The 6383-nt window shown below is 38.8% G+C and overlaps 1 non-coding gene across 1 annotated transcript; it reads left to right on the top strand.

Annotated features, from left to right (window-relative positions):
- The first annotated feature begins 5993 nt into the window (after positions 1–5993).
- Positions 5994–6100, top strand: LOC127099785 (small nucleolar RNA R71). Its single transcript, XR_007794256.1, has one exon. It is a non-coding gene; the product is annotated as a small nucleolar RNA R71 (small nucleolar RNA).
- The last annotated feature ends 283 nt before the right edge of the window (positions 6101–6383 follow it).

The raw sequence follows: 6383 nt of genomic DNA on the forward strand, positions 1-6383 counted from the left end.
CATTTGGTGTCTGCGGATCAGACTCAGCATTAGAAATCTGATTGTCAAGAATCTCATAATCTTGGATGGTTTCAACAGATCTAACAGGAGAAGGTATTCCATCCAGGTTGTAGAGTCAATTATTTCGGTTATGGACACTAGTCATCGGGCTAGGCATGGTGAATAGGTAAAAAGCTTGGTTGTTAATTAATAGTTCAAACTCTTCAGGTCCAAGGTTTCCTATAAACATAGTGTTGAAAAGGAAAAGTATATTCATAGGCTGAATACCACAAAAAGAGTTCAAATCAAGCATGGGTTGGCGCAATCCAATAGCATTAGCAATCATAGTTATCAATCCTCCTATTTGAATCGGTGCACGGTCATCTTGAATAAGGAGGTCAAAACTCGCTAACATGTAAATGGCACCATTCACTGGACGATTCTGGGAAGCACAAAATATTATGAAAAGTTCATCACATGATACTGTGGTAATATTTGATCTTTTCCTAAAAAGAGTGTGTGCTAGGATCTTGTGGAAATAACGAAAGGCTGGGTTATGTACGTTTCCAGAAAGAAACTCATGTTCCTCAGGTTCGTCATTTCCCGTCAAACTTCCCCAAAAATGCTCAAGCTCTCGATATTCAAGGAGTTCCTCTTGGCTCATGGTGAATGTGTCAAAAGAAGTAGGGAACCCTAAGAGGTTAGTAAATTCTCTAATGTTATACTGATACTCCATATTGAACATCCTGAATTGAATGAAACCTCGGTTTATTCCTTTTCCATGGTTCGGTAAATAAATCAGGGAGCTAAGGAATTCTAGAGTTAGCCTCCGGTAAGTAACAAATTGTCTCCGAATAGGAGTGGTTTCCCACCCTATTTGATTCAGCAGATATAGGACACTATCTCTTAGCCCAAGTACGGTCATTGCACAATCATCAGCATAAAAATTTGGGTGCATCTCTCTCTCAGCAAGTTCTTCAAATTTTTGTCTCTGAGCTATCCCTCGGAAATTGATACCCATGTGATCAATATGTGCCATCAGGTCAGTGTTAACTAAAGAAAAGAAAAAACAAGAATTTTAGTCGGGATTTGGCCAGATGCCGAAAGAAGAAAAGAAGAAAAATTTAATAATATAAAGAAAATGAAGAATGAAGACTGAATAAAATCAAAAGAATAATCAAAGAAAAATAAAAATTTGTGGGTTGTCTCCCATGAAGCGCATTGTTTAATGTCGCAAGCTCGACATAAAACTATTAAATGTTAATCTATTAATTTTGGAGACAATACGTCTAAGTGCAGGACTTGCGAGTCTTCATTGTTTTCAGCATTATGATAATGTTTTAGACCCTGCCCGTTTACGATAAATAATTCAATAGATTTTCCTTTAATTTCTACAGCCCCACTAGTAAAGACATTAGTGACTTGGAAAGGGCCGGACCACCTAGAGCGTAGTTTTCCTGGGAATAACTTAAGTCTAGAGTTAAATAATAGGACTACATCGCCTTGTTTGAAAGTTTTCCTTGATATACGTTTATCATGCCATTTTTTTGTTCTTTCCTTGTAGATTTTGGCATTTTCGTATGTGTCTTGTCTAAGTTCCTCTAATTCGTTTATATCGAGAATTCGCTTTTCACCGGCGGCCTTATAGTTTAAATTTAAATTTTTAATAGCCCAATAGGCCTTATGTTCTAACTCCACTGGGAGGTGACACGATTTACCATAAATAAGCTTAAATGGGGTTGTTCCTATGGGAGTTTTGTAGGCGGTTCGATATGCCCATAAAGCTTCGGGTAATTTTGATGACCAGTCTTTCCTCGATGTAGCGACAGTTTTTTCCAATATCTGTTTAATTTCTCTATTAGACACTTCCACTTGTCCACTAGTTTGAGGATGGTAAGGTGTTGCTACTCGATGTTTTACACCATACTTAAACAATAATTTTTCGAGTATCTTAGATATGAAATGAGATCCACCGTCACTGACGACTATTCTTGGGACACCAAATCTTGGAAAGATTATATTCTTAAAGAGTTTAATTACTACTCGTGTGTCGTTTGTTGGAGAAGCTATAGCCTCAATCCATTTTGATACGTAGTCAACCACTACAAGTATGTACTTGTTACCGAAAGAAGGTGGAAAAGGTCCCATGAAATCTATTCCCCACACATCGAAAATTTCTACTTCCAAAATGCCTTTTTGTGGCATTTCGTCACGTCTAGATATGTTTCCTGTGCGTTGACACCTATCGCATTTCTTGACAGCGGTATGTACATCCTTCCATATGTTTGGCCAATAAAGACTGACTTGTAGGATTTTAGAGCAGGTTTTGGATGTACTTGCATGTCCATCATAAGGGGCGGAATGACAATGTTGGATTATACTTTCTACCTCTTCTTTAGGTATACAGCGACGGAAAATACCATCGGAGCCTCTTTTGAAAAGTAAAGGGTCGTCCCAGTAGTAATGTTTTATGTCATGGAAGAATCGTTTCTTTTGTTGGTAGGATAAATCAAGTGGAACCACTCCGACGGCTAAATAATTGACAAAATCAGCGTACCATGGTTTAACGCATACAGCCAAGGTGGTCTCTACCTGCTTGTCAGCTCTATTTTCTTCCAAATTAGCTATAAGTTTATCGTACGAGAAATCATCGTTGATCGATGTTCTTTCCGGTTCCAGGTTTTCAAGTCTAGAGAGGTGATCTGCTACTACGTTTTTAGTTCCTTTTTTATCTTTGATTTCCAAATCAAATTCTTGTAGCAACAAGATCCACCTTAGGAGTCTAGGTTTAGCGTCCTTTTTTGTTAAGAGGTACTTAATGGCAGCGTGATCAGTGTAAACGATTATTTTAGCTCCGACCAAGTAGGAACGAAATTTATCTAGTGCAAATACTACTGCTAAAAGTTCTTTCTCGGTCATGGCGTAATTCATTTGCGCTTCATCTAGAGTTCTACTCGCATAATATATGACGTGAAGTTTTTTATCCTTTCGTTGTCCTAAAACAGCGCCTACGGCGTAGTCACTTGCGTCACACATTATTTCGAAAGGTTCATTCCAATCCGGGGTCTGCATTATGGGCGCGGAGATCAATGCTTGTTTAAGTGTTTGAAATGCTTCTAAACATTTATTGTCGAAGATGAATTCAGCATCTTTCATTAATAATTCGGTTAAAGGTTTAGTTATTTTAGAGAAATCTTTAATGAATCGTCGGTAAAAGCCGACATGTCCTAAGAAGCTTCGTATTTCCCTCACAGTTTTCGGAGGTTGAAGGTTTTCGATTACTTCTATTTTGGCTTTGTCTACTTCAATTCCTCTATTTGATATGATGTGTCCTAAAACAATTCCTTCTTGTACCATAAAGTGACATTTTTCCCAATTAAGTACTAGGTTTACTTTTACACATCGTTCTAGAACTCCTTCTAGGTTTTCAAGACATTCTTCGAAACTTTGCCCGCATACGGAAAAGTCATCCATAAAGACTTCCATGATGTTTTCGAGAAAATCGGAGAATATTGCCATCATGCACCTTTGGAAAGTTGCAGGAGCATTGCACAAGCCAAACGGCATTCATCGATAAGCGAAGGTACCAAAAGGACATGTGAACGTTGTCTTTTCTTGGTCATCAGGATGAATTGGTATTTGAAAGAAACCTGAGTAACCGTCCAGATAGCAGAAATGAGAATGCTTGACTATTCGTTCTAACATCTGGTCTATGAATGCTAAAGGAAAATGATCTTTTCGGGTTGCTTTGTTTAGCTTTCTATAATCAATGCACATTCTCCATCCCGATTCAATTCGTTTAGTTATAGTTTCTCCTTTTTCATTTTCGATCACTGTTATACCTCCCTTTTTTGGTACTACGTGTACAGGACTAACCCATTTGCTATTGGATATAGGATATATGATACCTGCCTCTAATAACTTCGTTACTTCCTTCTTTACTACCTCACTCATGATCGGGTTTAGTCTCCTCTGATGTTCCCTAGAAGTCTTACAGTCTTCTTCTAGCATGATGCGGTGCATACAAATAGAAGGACTTATCCCTTTAAGATCGGTGATGTTGTATCCTAATGCGGTTGGATATTTTCTTAAGATATGTAGGAGTTTTTCGGTTTCAAGTTTTCCTAGGTCTGCATTGACTATTACTGGTCGTTCAAGTTCTAAGTCTAGGAATTCATATCTCAGATTTTTGGGAAGTGTTTTCAGGTCGAGGGTTGGTTTCTTAAGGCATTGCATAGGATCTGATGTTATTGCTAAACATTGGTTCAGTCTGTCTTCTACACGATAGTCGGATAAATCGTCATTTTCTAATTCTGTTTCTTTTATGCATTCATCAATGATATCCATGAAGTAACATGTGTCTTCTATTGCAGGTGCTTTCAAAAATTTGGAAAGAATAAACTCAATTTTCTCTTCTCCTACTTCGAAAGTGAGTCGTCCTCGTTTTACGTCTATGATAGCACCGGAAGTTGCTAAGAAGGGTCTTCCCAATATAATGGGGGTGACTTCATCTTCTCTTATGTCCATAATTATAAAATCGGTGGGGATGTAGAATTGACCTATGCGCACGGGAACGTTTTCAAGAATTCCTACGGGATATCTAACGGAACGATATGCTAATTGCACAGACATTTTAGTTGGTCTTAATTCTCCCATTTCAAGTTTCTTGCATATGGACAAGGGCATAACACTGATACCGGCTCCTAAATCGCATAAAGCTTTATCTATGACAAATTTTCCTATATGACAGGGTATAGAAAAACTACCAGGATCTTTAAGTTTATGAGGCATATTCTGGATTATTGCGCTACACTCAGTAGTGAGTGTAACGGTTTCGCTATCTTCAAGTTTCCTTTTATTAGATAAAATTTCTTTTAAGAACTTAGCATATGAGGGCATCTGTGTAATAGCTTCTGTAAAAGGAATTGTGACGTTTAATTGTTTCAGTAGGTCAACAAATTTTTTAAATTGGCCCGCGTCTTTGGTTTTAATTAGCCTTTGAGGATAAGGGATAGGTGGTTTGTAAGGCGGTGGAGGTACATAAGGTTCTTTTTTTTTCTACGGTTTCCTTATTACACTCTTCCTTTTCCTTAGGTTTACCTTCTTCCTCAGTTGACTTTTTAGAGTTTTGGTTCTCAATCCTTGGGTCAGATGGTCCTTCTACCTTTGTACCACTTCGTAATATAATTGCATGAGCGTGGCCTTTCGGATTAGGTTGGGGCTGTCCAGGAAATGTACCAGTTGGGGCAGCAGTAGGCGCTTGTTGTTGAGCTACTTGCGAGATTTGTGTTTCCAGCATTTTGTTATGGGTAGCCAGGGCATCTACTTTACTTGCTAGTTGTTTAATCTGTTCGCTAGTGTGTACATTCTGGTTTAAGAATTCTTTATTGGTTTGCTGTTGAGAGGCTATGAAGTTCTCCATCATGATTTCCAAATTGGATTTCCTAGGAACGTTATTGTTAGGTGTAGATGGGGTCGGCTTTTGATATCCAGGAGGTATAGCTGGAGCTTGACTGGGAGCTTGACCTGGTGCGTATAAAGCATTGTTACTTTTATATGAAAAATTAGGATGGTTCTTCCAGTTTGAGTTATAAGTATGCGAGTAAGGATTTCCTTGAGCATAGTTCACCTGCTCTGTTTGAATTCCTGTTAGGAGTTGACAATCTGTAGGGGTGTGACCTTGAATTCCACAAACTTCGCAATTTTGAGTTACGGCAACCACGACGGCTGGAGGTGATACATTTAAACTTTCAATTTTCTGGGCAAGAGCATCCACTTTTGCATTAACATGATCAAGGCTACTTATCTCGTACATGCCACCTTTCGTTTGAGGTTTTTCCACCATTGTTCGGTCGCTTCCCCACTGATAATGATTTTGGGCCATGCTCTCGATAAGTTGATAAGCGTCGGTGTAAGGTTTATCCATAAGCGCACCACCGGCGGCGGCGTCTATTATTAGCCTTGTGTTGTACAAGAGACCATTGTAGAAGGTGTGAATTACTAACCAGTCCTCTAAACCATGGTGTGGGCAAAGTCTCATCATGTCCTTGTATCTTTCCCATGCTTCGAAAAGAGACTCGTTATCTTTTTGCTTAAATCCATTTATCTGGGCTCTCAACATAACTGTTTTGCTTGGAGGAAAATATCGGGCAAGAAAGACTTTCTTCAACTCATTCCATGTGGTGACTGAGTTGGAAGGAAGAGACTGAAGCCATCTTCTAGCTTTATCTCTTAACGAGAAAGGAAAGAGACGAATCCGAATTGCCTCTGAAGTGACACCATTAGCTTTAACAGTGTCAGCGTATTGGACAAATACAGATAAATGAAGGTTTGGATCCTCGGTAGGATTTCCAGAAAATTGATTCTGTTGCACTGCCTGCAACAGCGAAGGTTTAAGTTCGAAG

The sequence above is a fragment of the Lathyrus oleraceus genome, chromosome 6 (assembly GCF_024323335.1).
Source record: "Lathyrus oleraceus cultivar Zhongwan6 chromosome 6, CAAS_Psat_ZW6_1.0, whole genome shotgun sequence".
Taxonomy (NCBI): Eukaryota; Viridiplantae; Streptophyta; class Magnoliopsida; order Fabales; family Fabaceae; genus Lathyrus; species Lathyrus oleraceus.